We start from the raw sequence: 23,527 nt of genomic DNA on the forward strand, positions 1-23,527 counted from the left end.
ATTGGCTAAAAAATCATGAGATTTAAAAACTAAAACAAAAACACCTTTTGGGATCTTCTTATTTCTCTTCTTTTTGAATATTTGCTCACACTCAGGTCATATTTTCAAGCTTTTCTCTGCAACTATTAGAGCTAGAAACTGCTTTTTTTAAAAATGAAAACAGAGTTCTCACAGAATCACATGCCTTCAGGAGCTGGGGCTTTATGAAAAACACTTAGTAGCTCAAATTCTGGCAACACTGGTCTGAAAATCTCCTTGTTGGCTTTGAAAATCTGTCCCTCATTCATCCCCACCAGTAGCCACACGTTGAGTGTCAGGTGCTGCAGCTCAGCAGTAATTGCTCTTCATGCCCCATGGTGGGACAAAGGACCATGGAGACCCTTCAGACACAGCTATTCTAGATTCATAAATCACCTTCAAACACTTAATTTCCTCCAGACACCAATCACCAGAACGGTGACTCCCCATCGGAGCCCGTTTCTGTTTGGGGTATTGAATCCATGGAAGAGAGATGCAGCAGCCCAAAGGTCCATCAAAACCCCAATACCCTCATGCCAGGCAGAAACCCTCTGAGGTGGCCTCTGAGCAGCCATTGTGGGGCTACGTGGATCTGAAACTGGTTCATCAGAGAAGTTGCTCCCAGTGGAAAGAGCTCCTAACTGGGTGCCATGGGTCTGTGCAGGGCACTATGACCTAGCAGGTGGCTTCCAGCTGGGGCCAGCCCTTGCCAACAGAGTATAAGTAGATTGCAGGACAGGCACCTTTGGAGGAGTTTCCAGGGGACTGTAGGACAGGATTAGAGGACTAGCTTGTGCCAGCTGTGATCTGGCTGCACTGCCCTGCATCCACACTGAGAGTAACTCTATAGAGTTACACATGGCTTAGCTTGAGGAATCTTCTGCTATGAGCAATTCTCAATAGGGAGTTTTGTTTAGTTCAGTGACACCCTCTTCTCACACTCACTGTGTCTTTACCAGCCGGGCCTGTCAAAGTTAGAATCAGGACTCACAATTTGTCAGACCACTCTGTTTTATTAGCTCAGCGCTCCGCCAATAACACCCAGAATATGTGAGCGGTCATGCAAGACCCAAACAGTCTTATTTATACAGATAAAAGAGCGGGAATTTAGACAAAGGGACAAAGAAAGCAAAACAGTAAAATTCACCTGGGGCACAGCATGCATATCCTACTTCCTTACTAACTCTTATCGATCTAATGCTAAGGCCATGTCTACACTACGGGATAATATCGAATTAGCTAAAATCGGTTTTATAAAACTGATATTATAAATTCGATTTCATGCAGCCACACTAGGCACAGTAATTCGGCGTTGTGCCCCTGGCTGAAATCGGCTGGGGGCGCAACGCAAAAGCAAAAATTGGGATTGACTCACTTGGGACTGAGTCAATCCCTCCCTTATGGTTTCTAAAAATAGAGTCAGTCCTGCCTAGAATAAGGGGCAAGTGTATTAGAGGACCAGTGTATCAGAGAGCACAGCTGCTCCGTGTCAGTATTCACAGGGGGTGCCCCTGCAACAACCCCACCCGTTGCTTCCCTCCTCCCCCAACCTTCCTGGGATACCGTGGCAGTGTCCTGCCCATTTTGTGTCATGAAGTAATAAAGAATGCAGGAATAAGAAACACACTGAGTGTTTAGTGACATAAAATGAGGGGGAGGCAGCCTCCCGGCGCGATGATAGTCCAGGCAGGACATTAAGCGGTGTGGGGGAGAGGAGCCCAGCATGCTGCTGCTATGACAGTCCAGGCAGTCCAGAATCTTTTCTTTACACAGGAAAGGGAGGGGGCTGAAGCTCAGCCCCCAGTTGCTATGATGAAGACAGTTACCAGCCGTCTGTACCATCTACTGGGAGTCATTCCCCATTTTTTGCCCCCGGCCATGCCTCAACTGATGCCAGCCAGAGCACTCATGATGGGACGGATATCAGTCATATTGCACCGTCTACCACCAGGGAGGGGGGGGGAGAGGAGCGGATACTGCTCTTCACTGCTGCAGCATCGCGTCTACCAGCAGCATTCAGTACACATAGGGTGACACTGAAAGAAGTCAAGAAATGATTTCTTTCCTTTTCTTTCACGTGGTGGTGGGGGGGGAAACTGAGGAGCTATTCCCTGAACCACGCCAGACACTGTGTTTGAACCTACAGACATTGGGAGCTCAGCCAAGAATGCAAATACTTTTCAGAGACTGCTGTGGACTGTGGGATAGCTGGAGTCCTCAGTACCCCATCCATCGTCCAGCGTGTCCATTTGAGTCTCTGGCTTCCAGCAGTTCTGTGTCCATGGTTCCGAGAGCTTAACGTCATTGATTTCTATTAAGCGTATTTGACCATTGTGCGATGTAGCTCGTTATCCAGCGTAATGCCTATCCATATTCCCGACATCTCCACCTAGCACTTGGCTAACTCTGGAGAAACTAAAGATTAGAAGTAGTGAGTCACTGACACTGGCATTTCATTTGAAATTGCTCAAAAATGTTTTAGAGGCAGAGGTATTCCTATCGTGTAACGACATGGATCAAGCTGTAAGTTCCTGTTTAAATAACCTATTTGACATTGTTAGGTTGGTGCACTGTGGGATACCGCCCAGAGGCCAATAACATCGATTTCCGTCTACACTAACCGTAATACGATATGTTAATATCGAATTTAGCGTTCCTCCTCTCGTCGGGGTGGAGTACAGAAATCGATTTAAAGAGCCCTTTATATCGATATAAAGGGCGTTGTAGTGTGGACGGGCACAGCGTTAAATCGATTTAATGCTCTTTAAATCAATTTAAACGCGTAGTGTAGACCAGGCCTAATACTTCACCAATTGCCCTTGAAGGGTGCAATTGTTCTATGTTAATGTCTGTATTCCTGACACCTGGATTGCAACATTCCAACAATTTTGCTTAAAGGTACAGACAGCATTTCTTTAATCCTTTCTATTCTTACAATATAATTCATTCTACTTTCACAGGCCCTAGCTCAGCGACACCCTCTCCTCTTTCTGCTCACTCAATCTGCTCCTGGGGTTTTCTATTGCAGAGAAGTTCTCCTTGGCTGGCTCTCCACGCCCCGTGGTGGGGGTAGTTGGTCGGGATGTGGTGTTACCCTGCCAGCTCTCACCCCCGGCCCGTCTGCCCAGCATGGTAGTATTGTGGAGGAAAATTGGAACAGTATTTATCACGGTTCACAAGTACTCGGATGAGAGTTCCCAGGACCTGCCAGGGGATGGTTACCAGACCCGGACGGAGCTGTTCCTCAAGGAGTTCAGCAGTGGGAACGTCTCCCTGAAGCTGAAAGGGCTCCAACTGGCAGATGCTGGGACATACCATTGCTTTGTGAAGAACTCAGAATGGAGCCAGGAAGCCACCACTGAGCTACGAGTCGCAGGTGAGATGCGGCACTAAGGGGCACTGTGTCTGGGCAGTCAGAGCCTCCTGTAACCTGGGAGCGGATGCCCCCAGACTTAGCCCAGCATGGCAGAAGGGTCCCGTGCTGCAGGGAGTGGTGTGCAGGACTCAGTAGGGGGTGCTCTTCCCTCACACTCAGCGCTGACCCCACTGTGGTGCCGCATTAAATGACCTCTTTTCAGTGAGACATGAAGATACAGTCATCAGCTCTCATGCTCATTGTGGTACTGTTTGAGAGTGTGAGACCTTTACCCCCCTGTCTGCCCAAATCCCAGGTGAGATCACAAGTACATTTGGCCTCCCTGAAACTCCCCCTGCAGTTTCCAAGGGCTGGGATATTGTTTGCTATTCCCTGGGCACTGTCCCCACATTCAGTGCTGCACAAGGCCAGTGGAAGGGTTGGTCTCTGCCCATTTACCTCACTGAGTAACATAGCCCCAGACAATACAGTTCAGAAACATCAAGCCCCAGATGAGGGCCTGCCTATGATAATACAGAGCATTGAGGTTATTTTAAATAATATCCCCCATCTTTGGTGGCTCCTAGTGCAAAGGCTCGACAGGAGATGTCTGCTTTTAGGGAGAGATTTAAATGAGGGAAGGGTGGTTGTGTGCATCATAGGGAGAGAGAAATCTAAATATGATGGCTTGACCCTTGGGCACCATTCCTAGGCTAAGAGAAGGATGCCAGAGGGGACAGTATGTAGAAGGGAGGGGCAGGAGGAGTAGGAGCAGTGATGTAGGTGGGGTCACCATCCTTCACTTCCTCCTCTGTGCTGAAGTGCAGTGATCCTAACAGCTGCTGGTCTCCACTCCAGAAGTGGCTGCATTTCAGCAGCAGGTGCAGCAATCTCTGTGTAGCAGTTTCAACCTGCATGTTTGTCTGTGAGCCAACAGGGCAAAGTGCTCTAAGGAAATGCGAGACAATCCCCAAAACTGGAAGTTATTCTATACTTAGATTCACCAAGCCAGGAACAAACCAGCTGCATCTGATAAAGTGGGTACTCACCCACGAAAGCTCATGCTCCAAAATGTCTGTTAGTCTATAAGGTGCCACAGGATTCTTTGCTGCTTTTACAGATCCAGACTAACACGGCTACAGCTCTGATACTTAACACCTTACTGATTACCCAGAAGCCAAAAACAGGGTTCCCTTAAAACAATCCAGGCTTGAACTCCCACCCAGACAGCCAAGTCAAATATGAGGATGACTGAAAATCTTATTCATCATATGAAAAGTTCTACCAATCCCAAAGGATCAGACACATTACCCTCCAGGTTAACAAGTATTTCAGATCTTATCCAAATACACACTTATAGCCAATTCTTACTAACTAAACTAAAATGTATAAAAAATAAAAGAATACGGGTTAAACAATCACTATAGATGGAGACTTGGTTAAAATTTTTAGGTCAGTTTCATAGTAGACATGGTGAGCTTTAGAGCTGCAATGAGTTCTTTCAGAATTAGTCCATAGGTTTCAGTCCAATGTCCATTATCAGGGTGATCCAGTTGGACTGGAGACCTCAGTCTTGCAACTCAGACTTCCCCTGATGAAGCTTAAGCAGATCTGTGAGAACAGGATCAGGGCCCAAGTGTTCCTTTTATAGTTCTCTAGCAGCCTCTTGACAGCATGCAGTTTTTGGGTGAACAATAGTGGCTTTGAAGTAACCTCCTGTTTTCTAAGCACCACCAGTAATTAGCTTCATGGATTAACATAAGGCAACTGCCTGTCTTCTGCCATTTACTGGTAGTTTACTATATATTTCAAAGATAAATGAAGACAATGCTATTAGTGCATTTATAGTTCATCTGAGTTTTAACATCTCCTTTTCATCTCTGAATTAACATAATACAGTGATAGGCAGGTTACATTGTCAACCTCTAACAATATATATGTAAACACACAAAAACACAATTATTATCTACTAATATGTTTCTAAAGGTTGAATCTGGGTAAATTAGTCTGCTAGTTGTGTAACCATTTCTAGCCCTGTGTCACAGAGACAATGTTATTTAATTTCTTCAATCATCATGTTGAGGGATCCCAGGATGACTTTGCACATAAGGGAATGGAGTTTCCAGTCACAGACCCTATATCCAACGGTAGCTGAGGAATCAAGTAGTGCAACCAAAGGCATAATTTTCTGATACAGACGCTCTCTGTCTCTCCCTGCAGCTGTGGCTCCAGTGTTCATTGATGTGCTGGGCCCCCGGGGTCAGGGGATCGGACTGGCCTGTAGATCTGCAGGCTGGTTCCCCAAACCTGAACTCCAGTGGGTTGGAAAGAACTGGCAGAACCTGATGATGGAGATTGTCACCTATGTGACTCAGGACAGGGACAACCTCTATAGTGTTGTGAGTCACGTCATTGTCACGGAAGGAGAAGACAATGGAGACATCAGCTGCATAGTGTGGAATGGCCTGCTGGAGCCTGAGCGACAGTTGGCCATTCACCTCTCAGGTTAGTCCCCCCATGGAGAAGGGGTTACCACAGGAGTAGGGGGTCTGGGTCACTTGGGAATTGCACTTGACTTTGGAATTGAAGCTAGACAAATTCAGATAAAAGACCAGATAAGGTACAGATTTTAACAGTGTGGGAAGTTAAACAATTGAACAACTGACCTCAGGATGTGGTGGATTTTCCATCCCTTGGAATCTTTCAATCCAAACTGGGCATTTCTTTCTCTGCGATCTGCTCTAGCAGGAACAGAAGTTCTGGGCTGGATGCAGAGATCCATGGGAGAAGGTCTCTGGCCCAAGTTATACAGGAGGAGCATGTATGGTCACAATGGCCCCTTCGGGCCTGAACATGTGTGAATCCATGAATTCATAACACGCTGGGGCCAGCTTGGAAAACAATTGTTCTCTGCTGAACTTATCTGGAATGGATCTGGTGACTGAGAACTAACAGCTGTGTGACTGTGACCATCCAAACAGCCAACTGGTGGAGGCAGGGATGGGCAGGCTTGGATGCAGAGCTGCTGGCTGTTGGCTTGTAACAGTGGCAGGAATTTGGGCAGAGCAGAGGCCTGGTTCTTGGAACTGATGCTGTGCTGACTTTTCCAGTTTCAATGGCTCCATTTATGGCTGTCATTTGAGTATGGAGAGGACATTTCCTTCATTCCCATTTATTTCTGGAGCTCTCTGAGCCTCGACTCAGGTGTCAAACCCAGAGACAAACCCCATTCTCTAGCTCGAGGATGGAACCTTGCTCCTAACACACTGTACTCTCTGTTTGCCAGGTGACATCTTCCCCCGGGTTTCTCCCTGGCTGGCTGCATTCTGGGTATTGTTCACTCTGGTTCTCATTGGTGCTGGAGCTTGTGGATATTTTGGATACACAGGTAATGGGAATGTGTTATTTGCATGTTTAGAGCCTGGCCCTAGAGGGCAATGGGTTGGAGCATGAGAGCATCTTATTGTTCAGATATTTTACTTTGTGTTGGTTTTAGGAAATAAACCAGACTAACAAACACACTGGGGTGCCTGGCTTCAGCTGTATTAACGTATTGCTCAGTGTTTTCTCTTCCTTCCCTGTCTCACTGCCATGTCTGATTCTCTGTCTCACAGCAAAGCGAAAGGCCTCTCAGAAGATACGCTCTGAAGAAGAGGCCCTGTTAAATCTTGGTAGGTCTCCTGCTCTAGTTCTGTCTGTTGAGATGTGTGAGTTCTGCAACTGCTTTTTGTTATCAGGTCAATGAAGGGGATAGAGCCAGGAGGTCTCTGCCTCCCCACATTCTCACATGCACTGATGAGAACAGGTTGGCAAATGCGTATTTTGCAGTGGAAATCCAATGGTCAGTGCTTGTGACAGTCCCTGCATGTAGGTGTGCCAGGAAGATTGTGCCACCCTTACCCTGGGCAATTGCTCTGTGGCTGAATTCTGTATAAAGGAAATGACACTGCAAGGTCAATGATGCTCTGTGATTTCTTCCCTGTGACTGTTGAATGCACAGAACACAGGGAGGGTGATTAAATACTGGCACAAGTTCCCAGGGCAGTGGTGAATTCTCCATCTCTTGATGGCATCACATCTGGATTGGGCACGTTTCTGGAAGCTGCTGTATGAGATTCTCTGGCCTGTGATATACAGCTGTAGATGATCTAATGGCCTTGTCTGGTCTTCAACTCTATGAATCTGTGATATTCCCTCTCCCGTGATGTGCTAATAGACACAGCAACACTGTTTTTTTAGAAGTCCACACGTCTAATTTATTTCACTGTGAACTTTTCTATATTTAAGAACAATATTGGTTTGCACTGTGATGGTGCTGAGTGGTGCTGACCTGTTCTGCTGGGCACAGCACACACATGCAGGGAAATACAGATGACAGGCAGAGAGAATGTATAAAACATGCCAGCACAGTGACTGGGATTCTCACAACCAGGACAACCTGGAAAAGCCCTGAGGATCCCCCTCTTTCATCTCTTTTGCCCTCTGTCATACCCCCTTGCAGCCACCATTCCTCCACCTTGAGAGGGCTGGATGGGACTCCCCGAGCAATCAGTGCTGTTCTGTAACTAGCCAGAGGGGTCCCTGTGGAGTAACTGACCCCGCCCCATGGTTTTACCGGCCCTGCTGTACCAGCCCAAGGCCTGTGACACACACAGCCCTGTACCAGTTTAACTCAAGGTGTGTTTAGATAGCTAATTAGTTAAACTGGTTCGAGAGTGTGTGTAGACAAGGGCTAAGGACTGAAAAACTCCCCAGGTCTCCAGCATGTTGGCGCATGTTACTAACTGCCAGCCCCACTCCTATCAAAACTGTCGGCTCCTACACTGGGTTTAGGAGTGTGGCTGTGAGATGTCTGTGACTAACCCCAGTCACTAGGGAGTGTACAGCACCACACAGTCTGTCTCTGGCTCTAACTCTTTTCTATTCCCATTTCAGAGGGTGAGAAGAAGACCTTGGAAGCAGGTACTTGGCTAAACCCCTAGTAAATGTGTGTCTGTGCTTCCATGGTATAATAAGATAGAAAAAACACCACATGCTCTGTGTGGACCTTAGTCGCCTTCATGAACATCTCATCTCCCCCTGCCCTGGAAATAGCCAAACACTGCAAAGTTAGCAGCTCACATTTCAGCCTTAAGAACGAAGAATGAATTTAAAAGCATATGGAATGATGGGACTCAGGCTAGGTCTACACTGGCCAGTGGTTCAGATTATGGAGGTGTTTCACCGTGCCTCAGTGGGTCAGAGCTGAGAATACCAGATTCAGGACAAAATGCTGAGAAATGGTGCAGACCCACCACAAACCGGTGTTTATTCTTCCATAAGCTATACCAAACCACACACACAACAAAACTTCTTTCTCATCACACTGGTTAACAAGAAGTCAGAAATGCAGTCTCCCTAGGTATCCAAGCCCTTTTTTCACCACCCACACACTAGACAATAATGAGTGGTTATTTAAAACCAATGTCATTAAACAAAGTGTTCTTCTAATCCCAAGAGATCAGCCACATAGTCATGTCAATATACAACCCTGTGATCTCACTGTTGCCAGTCCTTTAGTATCTAATATTAAAGATTTATTTAGCGGAGAAAAGGAAGTAGAGAAAGTTATAATGCTTAAGAAAAACAAATACATACACTCATTGCAAAATTCTTGGATCAGGTTTGTAGCAGTGGTGGAATAAACTGATGGCTTTTAAAAATATCCGGTGACTTCCAAAAGATTGGAAGGTCCTCAATCCATTGGTTTGAATGCTCTTTTTGTGTAAGTCCATAATCCAGAGATCTGGGCAGGAAAAAGGCCAACTGGAGATGCTTATTTTTTTTTTTAACTTTCTCCCATGTGGAGGGACAATTCTCAGTCTTAGTTGGTGAAAAAGTACAGGCACAAAATGGAGTCCAGGTGACATGAGCAAGTTTCATGCCCTTTCATGGTTTGATGAGTCATAGCAGGAGCCATTACCCATATTCTGGCTGAAATGTCCCCAAGAAGGCCCACTAGGTGGGAATAAGCTTCTTCTATGGCCCATTATGTTATTTAATGGGCCATAAACTTGAATGGTCCAGACACAATGTGCTGTCAGTCCTATCTTTCCACACCTCCGCCCTCTCATACAGGGTACATGCAAAGTCACTGGTAGGGGCCTAAAAATTGAGCTGTGCAGGGGGTCCCAGGCAACAAACCCCACCACTGACTGTAGCCTCCTGCAATCCCAGTCCTGGGCTTTCTCCCCCAGCTCCAGCTCTGTTTTCATCCCTCAGTCCCCACCCACAGCTTCCCTGCTATCTCAGCCCTCAGCTCCTTAGTCCTGTCCAGTTTTCCCTCCTCTTAGTATATGTTCGGACGCCCAATGAAGTGAGAATCCAAACCTTACTGTGTTCTGTATGGGCTGTGTGAGGTGCACTCTGATCAACCCCATCACCCACATTATTCTCACAAGCACTAAGGTGGGACCTGACCCCAAAGTTCTAGTAAATCCAGTGCCACACAGCCCCATGGACCTTTCCCCAGCTAAACTCCTGCCAGTCACTGACCCTAGAGTTACACACTTGTGCAGATCAGCACCACAAAGGGATTGCCTGGCACAGAGATGGGAGGTCTGAGGCCAGGTGACAGGCTGAAGCAGTATAGGCCTCTCTCTACATGATACGTGTTCAGCTATGACACTCCCTCCCCTCATTCAAGTCAGTGCCATCAGTGGGGAATGTTGCCCCCAGGGGAAATGTGGGACTTTGTTTAAGGGATGGTCTGAGACCTTGTCTGTTGTTCCTTAACAAAAGTTTTGTCTGACATTTCCTGTCATTTCCAAGACACTTGGCTCATTAGCAGGTCCCTACCAAATTCTTGGCCATGAAAAATGTGTCAATGACAGTGACATCTGGTTTTCCCCAAGAAATCTTGTCTTTTATGTGCTTTTACCCTGCACTATAGAGATTTCATAGGGGAGACCAGCATTTCTCAAACTGGAGGCCCTGACACAAAAGGGAGTTGCAGGCAAGGTGGCAAGGTTATTTTAGGGGGGGCTGCAATATTGCCGCTCTTACTTCTGTGCTGCTGCCTACAGAGCTTGGCGGCTGGAGTGTGGCGGCTGCTGACTGAAGGGCTCAGCTTTGCAGGCAGCAGCGCAAAAGTCAGGGTGGAAATACCATTCCATGCCATCATTACTTCTGCACTACCACTGGCGGTGGCTCTGCCTTCAGAGCTGGGCTCCTGGCCAGCAGCCATCAGGCTCCAGCTGTCCAGCTCTGAATGCAGCACCACTGCCAGTAGCAGCACAGAAGTAAGGGTAGCAGAACCATCCCCCCCCACTCAATAACATTGTGACCCCCCCAATAACTCCTTTTTGAGTCACAACCTCTTCAGTTACAACACCGTGAAATTTCAGATTAAAATGGCTGAAATCATGAAATTTACATTTTTAAAAATCCTATAGCCTTGAAATAGACCAAAATGGACCATGAATTTGCTAGGGCCCTACTTATTAAGTACATGTCCACTACAGCTGGGAGCAACCATCCCAGTGCAGATACCCAGGTTCATGCTAGCTCTGCTTCAGAGAGTGCGCTAACATCAGTGTGGCTGGCGTACCAGTGACAGTGGCTCAGGGTACCCGTCCAATTACGTAACCTGAGGTTCTGAGTGAGTTTGCACTTGAGCAGCTTGCCAAAGCCGCTGCATGTCCTGTCATTACTAGGGTTGCGAATCCTCCAGGATTGGCCTGGAGTCTCCAGGAATTCAAGATTAATCTTTTATTAAAGATTATGTCATATAATGAAAGCTTCAGGAATACATCCAACCACAGTTGGCAATCCTAGTTGATACATCTCAGTTCCACCCTGCAAAATAGCTGCTACCCCAATTTCCTACATGCACACAGCTCTGCTGGTGCCCCTCAGTCCCCAACCGTAACCACCACTATCCAACCCCTGGGTTACCCAGGCACAGCTGGTGTCTCTCTCTCCCTACCAACTGCCTCTCTGCTATCCCAGCCCTGAACTCCCCAGAGCTGTACAGTCCTGTTCTCTTCCTCACCCTCTGACCACTCTCTTACTCTGGGCCTGGGCCTCAAATAAACAGAGACTCCAAACTCTTCTACACTCAGTATGTGCTCAGTGAGGTACATTCTGATAAGACCCACAACCCACAGTGTTCCCATGGGACCCAGGACTGGTCCTGACCCCATGGGTCTAGAGGTGGGCAGTAAAACCAGTGCCACACAGCCCCACAGATCCCTTCCTCAGCGAAGCTCCTGCCAATCACTAACCCTAGAGTTACACACTTTTGCAGATCAGCACCACAAAGGAATTGCCCAGCACAGAAATAGGAGGTCTGAGGCTGCGTGAGAGGCTGCAGCAGTGCAGATGGCTCTCTATAGGACACATGTTCTGCTGTGATGCTCCTTTCTTTCATTCCCGGCATTCCCTGCAGTTGGCATCACTGCCACTTGGGGCAGTTTGTGGGCTCTCTCTAAAGGCTGATCTGGGACCTTGTCTGTTGTGCTTTAACAACAGTTTTGTCTGACACATTCTGTCAGTCTGAGACCCTTGGCTCTTTGGGCACGTCTACGCTGCAGCTGGGAATGAGCTTCCCAACTTGGGTAGCCAGGCTCACACTCACTGTGTTTGAGCTTGTGCACTGACAATAGCAGTGTGGCTGACAGTAGCAGAGGCAGCAGCTCAGGGTAGATGCCTGAATACGTACCCAGGAGTTCTGAGTGGGTTTGCATATGAGCAGCAAGCCCAAGCTACTGCACGTTACCCCTAGCTACCCTGCTGCTTTTAACGCACTAACTTATTCAGAGATAGCATTTGTCTGCCTGCCCAAACTGGGAAGCTCACTCCCAGCTGCAGCGTTGATATACCCAGAGTCTGGAATAGCCCCATGTCACTGTGTTTGGAACAACGCTTGCTGAACCCATGATGGTCTCCTTTTCTTCTCTCCCCAGAGTGCCAGGATCTGCGTGAGAAGCTTGGTAAGTTCATCCACCTTCCATTAGAGCCCCTGGGCAGAGGGTCCCACACACACATGGTGCTGAGCAGACACAGAAGCACCAATACTGCAGGGCAGGGCTGAGTGAACAGTTCAGGCCAAAAGGTATGTCACATTGGTTACCCCAGTCCCAGTGCAGCACTGTGAGCTCTCTGCAGCAGACACTGGGTTACCTGCTCTCATGCCTGGATAGACAGAGAGGTGTCACCTTGGCTTGGACAATCACAGTTACAATCAATGGCAATCACATTGCTCTGATGCAACAGAAGGGGGCCAGCCGTTTTCTATTATTGACTGCAGCAGTGCAGGCTCTTCTGGGCCATTTCTCAAAAGGTGGAGATGAGCAAGAAGCCAGATTCAGACTCATGTTTCCATGCTTTGTTGCCAAGGACAGATCCCAGATTTGAGCTGCAAACAACCATAGGCATGTCCATCTCCTAGTTACACCTGGAGTGGGTAGCTTTATAGGGCTGTTAGTAAGACAGAAAAGGAATTCCCCTGAGACCGAAGCATTGAGAATGTCAGAGCTGTATCGGGATCCAGCCCCAAGTCTTCTGTCAAGGTAGATGCTTTGTAAATCCCAGGGCTCCTGTGTGGTTGGTGTGTATCACTAACCTCCAACCCCAATCCTATCAAAGCTACTCGTTCCTTCAGTGGGGATGAGAGTGTGACTGTGGGGTGTCCGCAACTAACCCCAGTCATTTTGGGACACAGCGCATCACACAGCTTCAGTCTCTGTGTCTAACTTTTTTCTCCTCCCTATTTCAGAAGCTCAGAAGAAGGCCTTTGAATCAGGTACTTGGCTAAACCCCTAGTAAATGTGTGTCTGTGCTTTCACATGGTAACAAACTAGAAAAATTCCCATATACATTGTATGGACTTAAGTCACCTTCAGGATCATCCCCCTCCCCCGCCCTGGAAATAAACAAACACTGCAGAGTTTGCAGCTCACATTTCAATATCATCTTTAACAACAGAGAGTGAATTTATTGCTTCTGGGATGGTGGCACTCAGGCTACCTTTACACTACCCCAAAATGTTCAGCTTATGGGGGTGTAAATAGCAAAGGACACCTAAGTGCTGCACTGTGACAACCCATGTAGATGCTCTGGGAGTGAATTTAAAGGTTCCTAGTTCACATTAACATCATCCTATCTGAAGAAGATCGTGTTAGTACGAACTAGGTACTGTTCAGTGCACACCAGCAGCATCCACACAGGATAGTTACACAGCAGCACTTTGGTGCATGCTGCAAATCACAACCCTGTAGGCTAAACTATGGGGCTGTGTAGACAAGCCCTGAGTCGGGGCTGAGCAAATTTCCTCCACAGAGGCCTGTGGATACTAGAGTTACCAACCCTCCAGGATTGGCCTGCAGTCTCCAGGAATTCAAGTTTAATCTTTTATTAAAGATTATGTCATATATTGAAAGCTTCAGTAATATATCCAACCACAGTTGGCAATCCTAGTTGATACATCTCAGTTCTACCCTGCAAAATAGCTGCTACCCCACTTCTGATCTCCCTTCATCCTCGCTGCTCTGCTGGTGCCCCTCAGTCCCCAACTGTAACCACCACTATCCAAACCCTGTGTTACCCAGGCACAGCTGGTGTGCCTCACTCCCTACCAACTATCTCCCTGCTATGCCAGCCCTGAACTCCCCAGAGCTGTACAGTCCTGTTCTCTTCCTCACCCTCTGACCACTCTCCTACTCTAGGCCTGAGCCTCAGATAAACAGAGACTTTAAACTCTTCTACACTCGGTATGTGCTCAGTGAGGTACATTCTGATAGGAACCACAACCCACAGTGTTCTCATGAGACCCAGGACTGGTCCTGACCCCATGGGTCTAGAGGTGGGCAGTAAAACCAGTGCCACACAGCCCCACAGAGCCCTTCCCCAGCTAAGCTCCTGACAATCACTAACCTTAAAGTTACAAACTTTTGCAGATCAGCACCACAAAGGAATTGCCCAGCACAGAAATAGGAGTTCTGAGGCCGGGTGACAGGATGCAGTAGTGCAGACATCTCTCTACAGGATACATGTTCTGATGGGACGGTTCCTTCCTTCATTCCTGGCAGTGCAATCAACTGGGGATGCTGCCACTTGGGGCAATTTGTCTGGAGTCCAGGTGACATGAGCAAGTCACATGCCCTTTCATGCTTTGATGAGTCATAGCAGGAGCCATTATCCATATTCTGGCTGAAATGTAATTAAGGAGACCCACCAGGTGGGAATAAACTTCTTCTATGGCCCATTGTGTTAGTTAATGGGCCATAAACTTGAATGGTCCATTCACAATGTATTGTCCAGCCCTATCTTCCTAATCCCCCACCCTCTCACACATGATATTTGCAAAGTCACTGGTAGGGGCCCTGGAATTGAGCTGTGCGGGGGGTTCCCATGGGACAAACACCATCACTGACTTTAGCCTCCTGCTATCCCAGCCCTGGGCATCCTCCTTCAGCTCCAGCTCTGTTTATATATATTATGTATGGAGATGTACCTATTTCACAGAACTGGAAGAGACCTTGAAAGATCATCGAGTTCAGTCCCCTGCCTTCATTAGCAGGACCAAGCACTGTCCCTGATGGTTTGTATCTCTCAGTCCCCACCCACAGCTTCCCTGCTATCCCAGCCCTCCGCTCATCAGTCCTGTGCAGTTTTTCTTCCTCTTAGTATATGCCTGAGACTTAAATGAACAGAGAATCCAAACACTACTATGTTCTGAATGGACTGTGTGAGGTGACCTCTGATTGCCCCCACTACCCACATTGTTCTCACAAGGGTTAGGGCAGGACATGACCCCATGGTTCTCCATGTGGACAATAAATCCTGGGCCACACAGTCCATGGACCCTTCTCTAGCTACGCTCCTTCCAATGACTGACTCTAAAGTTACACACTTTTGCAGACCAACACCACAAATGGATTGCCTGGCACAGATATAGGAGGTTTGAGGCCAAGTGACAGGCTGCTGCAGAGCAGCCCGCTCCCTACGTAATACACGTTCAGCAGTGCTACTCCCTCCCCTTACTCCCATCAGTAGGGGATGCAACCCCCAGGGGAAATTTGAGGTTCTGTTTAGGGGATGGTCTGAGACCTTGTCTGTTGTTCATTAAGAAAAGTTTTGTCTAACGTTTCCTGTCAATTCTGAGACCCTTGACTCATTAGCAGGGCCCTACCAAATTCTCGGCTATGAAAAATGTGTCATGGACTGTGAAATCTGATCTCCCACTGTGAAATCTTGTCTTTTGTGCGCTTTTAACCTGTACTATATAGATTTCACGGGGGAGAACTGCATTTCTCCTATTGGGGGTTCTGTCCCAAAAGGGAGTTACCGGGGGGTGCCAAGGTTATTTTAGGGGGGCCATGGTATTGCCGCCCTGACTTCTGCACTGCCTTGAGAGCTACCAGCAGCAGCGCAGAAGTCAGGGTGGCAATACCATACCATGCCATCATTACTTCTGCGCTGCTCCTGGTGGTGGCTCTGCCTTCAGGGCTGGGTTTCCTGCCAGCAACCACCACTCTCCAGCTGCCCAGTTGTGAATGCAGCACCACTGCCAGCAATAGCATGGAAGTAAGGGTAGCTGTACCACAACCCCGCCTGCAATAACCGTGTGAGCCCTACCCCTCCCCCCCACAAGTCCTTTTTGGGTCATGACCCCTACAATTGCAAAATCCTATAACTGTGAAATTGACCAAAATGGACCATGAATTGGTAGGGCCCTACTCATTGGGTACATCTACATTGCAGCTGGGAGCAAACATCCCAGCTCGGGTAGCCAGACTCATGCTAGCTCTGCTTCAGTGAGTGCACTAACAACAGCAGTGTGGCTGAGGTACCGGGGCAGAGGCTCAAGGTAGCCACCCAAGTATGTAATCCGATGATCTGAGTGGGTCTGTACTTGAGCAGCTAGCCCAAGCCACTGGATGTCTTACCCCCGGCTATCCTGCTTCTTTTAGAGCACTAGCTCAAGCAGAGATAGCGCTCATCTGCCTGCCCAGACTGGGATGCTCACTCCCAGTTACAGTGTGAATGTGCTCAGAGTTTGGAACAGCTCTATGTCACTGTGCTTGGAACAAACCACACTGAATCCATCGTGGTCTCCTTTTCTTCTCTCCCCAGAGTGCCAGGAGCTGCGTGAGAGCCTTGGTAAGTTCACCACCTCCCTATTAGAGCCCCTGGGCAGAGGATCCCAGCCACACATGGGACTGAGAAGATACAGAAGCACCGACATCGCAGGGCAGGGCTGAGTGAACAGTTCAGGCCAAACTCTGAGTCACATTAGGGTCTATACAGTCCCACTGCAGCACTGTGATCTCTCTGCAGCAGAAGGGGCCCAGTCAGTTTCTTTAAATGACTGTGGCAATACAGGCTCTTCTGGGCCATTTCCCAGAAGGTGGAGATGAGCAAGAATCCAGATTCAGACTCACATTTCCATGCTTTGTTGCTAAGGACAGATCCCAGATGTAAGCTCCAAGTAACCATAGGCAGGTCCACCCCCTAGTTACACCTCAAGCGTGTAGCTTTGATCCTCCAAAGGGCTGTTACTAATACAGAAAAGGAATTTCCCTTAGATGGAAGAATTGAGAATGTCAGAAATGTATCGGGATTCAGACTCAAGATTTCCATCAAGGGTTAGATGCTTTGTAAATCCCAAGGCTTCTGTGTGTTGATGTGTACCACTAACCACCAAACCTGATCCTATCAAAGCTACTCGTTCCTTCACTGGGGCTGGGCGTGTGACTGTGGTGTGTCTGCAACTAACCTCAGTCATTTTGGGGCACACAGCACCACACAGATCCAGTCTCTATGTCTAACTCTTTTCTCCTCCCTGTTTCAGATGCTCAGAAGAAGGCCTATGAATCAGGTACTTGGCTAAACCCCTGGTAAACGTGTGTCTGCGCTTTGACACGTAATAGAGAAATCCCCATATACATTGTATGGATTTGAGTCACCTTCCTGATCATCCCCCCTTGCCCTGGAAATAAACAAACACTGTAGTGTTTGCAGCTCACATTTCAATATCATCCTTAAAAGCAAAGAGTGAATTTATTGCATCTGGGATGGTGGGACTCAGGCTATCTCCACAGTGACTCAAAATGTTCAGATTATGGGGGTGTAAATAGCAATGCACACCAAAGTGCTGCACTGTGACAACCCATGTGGATGCTGTGGGTGTGAATTTAAAGGTTCCTATTTCGGATTAAAATAGTCCTAGCTGAAGAGGTCTGTATCAGTGAAAACTAGGGACTGTTCAGTGCACACCAGCAGCATCCACACAGGACAGTTACACAGAAGCACCTGTAGGCTGAACTATGGGGCTGTGTAGACAAGCCCTGAGTCATGAGCTGAGCAAACTTCCTCCACAGAGGTCTGTGGATACTAGTGTTGCCGACTTTCCAGGATTAGCCTGGAGTCTCCAGGAATTCAAGATTAATATTTAATTAAAGATTATGCCATAAGATGAAACCTTCAGGAATATGTCCAACCACAGTTCCAACCTGCAAAATACCTGCTATCCCAACTTCTGAGCTCCCTACATGCACACAGCTCTGCTAGTGCCCCTCAGTCCCAAACCGTAACCACCACTATCCAAGCCCTGGGCTACCCTGGCACAGCTGGTGTCCCTCACTCCCTACCAACTACCTGTCTGGTATCCCAGTCCTGAATTCCCCAGTCCTGTCCAGTCCTGTTCTGTTCCTCACACTCTAACCATCCTCCTACCCCAGGGCTGGGCCTCAAATAAGCAGAGACTCCAAACTCTTCTACACTCGGTATGTGCTCAGTGAGGTACATTCTTATAGGACCCACAACCTACAGTCTTCCCATGAGACCCAGGACTGGTCCTGACCCATAGTCTAGAGGTGGGCAGTAAATCCAGTGCTGCACAGCCCCACAGAGCCCTTCCCTAGCTAAGTTCCTGCCAACCACTAACCTTAAAGTTACACACTTTTGCAGATCAGCACCACAAAGGGATTGCACAGCACAAAAATAGGAGGTCTGAAGCTGGGTGACAAGCTGCAGCAGTGCATGCCTCTCTCTACAGGACACGTGTTCTGGTGTGACGCTCCCTCCCTTCATTCCCAGCAGTGCCATCTGCTGGGGCAGTTTGTGGGCTCTGTCTAAGGCCTTATCTGGGACCTTGTCTGTTGCGCCATAGCAACCTGGGCTGACTCCAGGCACTTGCATTCCAAGCAGGTGCTTGGGGCAGCAATTTGCAATGAGGGGCAGTCCCTGTGTTTTTGCCGCTCCAAGCAGTGCGCCGAATTGCTGCCATGGATGGCGGGGGTAGTCCGTGTGTCGTTAGGGCAGCTCGTGCATTTTCGCGGCATCAGCAATTTGGTGGCAGCTTTTATGTGTAGGCGGGGGAATGGTCCCGCTATTGTGGGGAACTTTCCTGGCTTCTGTACTACCTTGGTGAAGTGGGCTAGTGAAAGGATCTGAGTCCTCGCTCCCACTTCCTTTACCCAGAGGCCTCCATGCCCTTGAGGACTCCCCTTCCACTCTCCTGTCTGGCAGAGTCCTTGTAACCCCAACAAGGCTGGGCCCAGGATTCCTGGGGGGCTCAACCCCCAACCCTGCTGTGGTCACCTAGGACAGGGGCTAGGGTATCCCCACTCCGGGTTACTCTCTTTGCACTGTGCACCTCCCTGACCCACTGATCACATCATACAATTTAAAGCAAATACAAGTTATTTAATTAACAATTAATTTTAAAAAAGAATAAGAAAAAATGGGAAAGGTTAAAGGAAAACACATAACCCCGCTCTGTGGCAGGGACCATCTCAAACAGTGTCTCTTGACATCAGGGCACTTCACAGTCTGTTCCTTGTAGGTCCCAGGCCTCCTTCTCAGGCCCTGGCTGGGCTGCAGGGACGCTGCGGGTTGGACACTTGCTCTGGTGGTGGCCACACACTCTCAGGCTCTGGAAAAATACTGCAGGACCTTCTCCCAGCGTCACTCCCCGCCTGTCAGGGTTATGATCCCCCTCCAGTCTGGTCTGCAGAGCTCTTGGCTGAGGCGTCTCTCTGTGCTGGGCCCACTGCCCAGGGTCCCCCTCGCTCTGCCAGCTGGTCACTGCACCCAGCTCCAGACTGCTCCATGCTCCAGCTCCACACTGCCTCAGCACAGCTGCTGCTGCTGCTCTGACTTCAGCTCCCTGGGCTGCTTCTCTGGCCTCTCTGGCTCCAGTTGCTACAGCTCTGCTCCCAGGGCAGGGCTGCTCTGCAGGCTGCTTCTGTGACTCTGCTCTCTGCTCTCACCTACTTCCTGTGCTGCTTGTCTGGCTCCTCTGGCTCTGGTTGCTGCAGCTCCCCTCCCAGGGCAGGTCTGCTCGTCAGGCTGCTTCTGTGAATCTCTCTCAGCTCTCACCTGCTTCCTGGGCTGCTTGCCTGGCCCCTCTGGCTCTGGTTGCTGCAGCTCCCCTCCCAGGGCAGGTCTGCTCTCTCTGGGCTGTGCTCTGGCTTTTTGGGCTGCAGCTCTGCTCCCAGCAGCTTAGCTTGGTCCCCTGCTCTCTCCTTAGCTCGGCCCCCCTCTGTCTGACCCAGGCAATTCCAGCTCACAGGGAGGACGGGACCCACCCTGGCCTTCTGTCTCCTTGATTAGCCTGCCCGCCCTGTCAATCAGGGTGACCTGGAGCATTGGCCTCTCGCCATTTTTCCTGGGGACTGTGAGTCTCAGGGTCCTGATTTGTCATCGATCCCTCCCCTTTTAGTGCTGGGAGCTAGCAACCAAACACCCCCACTGAATATTAGTTAGGGGATAACAGTTCCCTTACATTTGTTCAGCTGCTCACAGGGGCACTTGGAAGGCAGCTTCTATGTTCAGCTGCCCGCGGCGGCAATTCGGTGGCTTCTGTCTTCCGGCTGAAGACAGAAGCTGCTGCTCAATTGCCACTGCCGTGGAAACGTGCCCTAACGGCACACAGACTGTCCACGCCATCTGTGGTGGCAATTCGGTGTGCTGCTTGAGGCGGCAAAAACAGTAGAGCCTGCCTTGGTAACAACAGTTTTGTCTGACATGGCCTGTCAGTTCTGAGACCCTTGGCTCATTAGGCACATCTAAACTGCAGCTGAGAGTGAACTTCCCAGCTCCGGTAGCCAGACCCACACCCACTCTGCTTGAGCTAGTGTGCTAATAATAGCAATGTGGCTGGCAGTAGCACGGGCAGCAGTTCAGGGTAGATGCCCAAATACGTACCCAGGAGTTCTGAGTGGGTTTGCATATGAGCAGCAAGCCCAAGCTACTGCACATTACCCCCAGCTACCGTGCTGCTTTAATGCTCTAACTTATTCAGAGGTAGCACTTGTCTTCCTGTCCAAACTGGGAAGCTCACTCCCAGCTGCAGTGTAGATATACCCAGAGTCTGGAATAGCCCCATGTCACTGAGTTTGGAACAACGCTCACTGAACCCATGATGGTCTCCTTTTCTTCTCTCCCCAGAGTGCCAGGATCTGCGTGAGAAGCTTGGTAAGTTCATCCACCTTCCCCTAGAGCCCCTGGGCAGAGGGTCCCACACACACATGGTGCTGAGCAAACTCAGAAGCACCAATACTGCAGGGCAGGGCTGAGTGAACAGTTCAGGCCAAAAGGTATGTCACATTGGTTACCCCAGTCCCAGTGCAGCACTGTGAGCTCTCTGCAGCAGACACAGGCTTACCTGCTCTCATGTCTGGATAGACAGAGAGGTGTCACCTTGGCTTGGACAATCACAGTCACAATCAATGGCAATCACATTGCTCTGATGCAACAGAAGGGGGCTTTCTATTGTAGCAGTGCAAGGATAGATCCCAGATTTGAGCTCCAAGCAACCATAGGCATGTCCATCCCCTAGTTACATCGGGAGTGGGTAGCTTTATAGGGCTGTTAGTAAGACGGAAAAGGAATTCCCCTGAGACCGAAGCATTGAGAATGTCAGAGCTGTATTGGGATTCAGCCCCAAGTCTTCTGTAAAGGTTAGATGCTTTGTAAATCCCAGGGCTCCTGTGTGTTGGTGCGTATCACTAACCGCCAACCCCAATCCTATCAAAGCTACTCGTTCCTTCACTGGGGCTGGGAGTGTGACTGTGCGGTGTCTGCGACTAACCTCAGTAATTTTGGGGGACAGTGCATCACACAGCTCCAGTCTCTGTGTCTAACTCTTTTCTCCTCCCTATTTCAGATGCTCAGAAGAAGGCCTTTGAATCAGGTACTTGGCTAAACCCCTAGTAAATGTGTGTCTGTGCTTTCACATGGTAACAAAATAGAGGAGTTCCCATATACATTGTATGGACTTGAGTCACCTTCAGGATCATAGAATATCAGGGTCGGAAGGGACCTCAGGTGGTCATCTAGTCCAACCCCCTGCTCAAAACAGGACTAATCTCCAGATGGATTTTTTGCTCACATCCCTAAATGGCCCTATCAAGGATTGAACTCACAACGCTGGGCTGAGCAGGCCAATGCTCAAACCACCAAGCTATACCCCCTTCCCTTCTGTGACCAACCATGTAGATGCTCTGGGAGTGAATTTTAAAGGTTCTAGTTCACATTAACATCATCCTATCTGAAGAAGATCGTGTTAGTACGAACTAGGTACTGTTCAGTGCACACCAGCAGGCATCCACAACAGGATAGTTACACAGCAGCACTTTCGGTGCATGCTGCAAATCACAACCCTGTAGGCTAAACTATGGGGCTGTGTAGACAAGCCCTGAGTCGGGGGCTGAGCAAATTTCCTCCACAGAGGCCTGTGGATACTAGAGTTACCAACCCTCCAGGATTGGCCTGCAGTCTCCAGGAATTCAAGTTTAATCTTTTATTAAAGATTATGTCATATATTGAAAGCTTCAGTAATACATCCAACCACAGTTGGCAATCCTAGTTGATACATCTCAGTTCTACCCTGCAAAAATAGCTGCTACCCCACTTCTGACCTCCCTTCATCCTCGCTGCTCTGCTGGTGCCCTCAGTCCCCAACTGTAACCACCCACTATCCAAACCCTGTGTTACCCAGGCACAGCTGGTGTGCCTCACTCCCTACCAACTATCTCCCTGCTATGCCAGCCCTGAACTCCCCAGAGCTGTACAGTCCTTTCTCTTCCTCACCCTCTCTGACCACTCTCTACTCTAGGCCTGAGCTCAGATAAACAGAGACAAAACTCTTCTACACTCGGTAATGTGCTCAGTGAGGTACATTCTGATAGGAACCACAACCACAGTGTTCTCATGAGACCAGGACTGGTCCTGACCCATGGGTCTAGAGGTGGGCAGTAAAACCAGTGCCACACAGCCCCACAGAGCCCTTCCCCAGCTAAGCTCCTGACAATCACTAACCTTAAAGTTACAAACTTTTGCAGATCAGCACCACAAAGGAATTGCCAGCACAGAAATAGGAGTTCTGAGGCCGGGTGACAGGATGCAGTAGTGCAGACATCTCTCTACAGGATACATGTTTCTGATGGGACGGTTCCTTCCTTCATTCCTGGCAGTGCAATCAACTGGGGATGCTGCCACTTGGGGCAATTTGTCTGGAGTCCAGGTGACATGAGCAAGTCACATGCCTTTCATGCTTTGATGAGTCATAGCAGGAGCCATTACCCATATTCTGGCTGAAATGTAATTAAGGAGACCCACCAGGTGGGAATAAACTTCTTCTATGGCCCAATTGTGTTAGTTAATGGGCACATTAGTACTAAGCTTAAATAATTCCTCTTCCTCCCTAACGTTAATCCCCCTGATATATTTATATAGAGCAAGCATATCCCCCCGCAGCCTTCTTTTGGCCAGGCTAAACAAGCCAAGCTCTTTGAGTCTCCTTTCAAACACCATCACTGACTTTAGCCTCCTGCCATCCCAGCCCTGGGCTTCCTCCCTCAGCTTCAGCTCTGTTTATATATATTATGTATGGAGATGTACCTATTTCATAGAACTGGAAGAGACCTTAAAAGGTCATCAAGTTCAGTCCCCTGCCTTCACTAGCAGGACCAAGCACTGTCCCTGATGGTTTGTATCCCTCAGTCCCCACCCACAGCTTCCCTGTTATCCCAGCCTTCTGCTCCTCGGTCCTGTCCAGTTTTTCTTCCTCTTAGTATATGCCTGGACCCAAAATGAACAGAGAATCCAAACACTACTATGTTCTGTATGGGCTGTGTGAGGTGACCTCTGATTGGCCCCACCACC

General features: G+C 48.8%; 1 pseudogene; it reads left to right on the forward strand.

Moving 5' to 3' along the window:
• The window catches only part of LOC116815608 (butyrophilin-like protein 9), a 59,678-nt pseudogene that overhangs the window by 13,207 nt on the left and 22,944 nt on the right, over window positions 1–23,527 (forward strand).

The sequence above is a fragment of the Chelonoidis abingdonii genome, chromosome 11 (genome assembly GCF_003597395.2).
Source record: "Chelonoidis abingdonii isolate Lonesome George chromosome 11, CheloAbing_2.0, whole genome shotgun sequence".
Taxonomy (NCBI): Eukaryota; Metazoa; Chordata; order Testudines; family Testudinidae; genus Chelonoidis; species Chelonoidis abingdonii.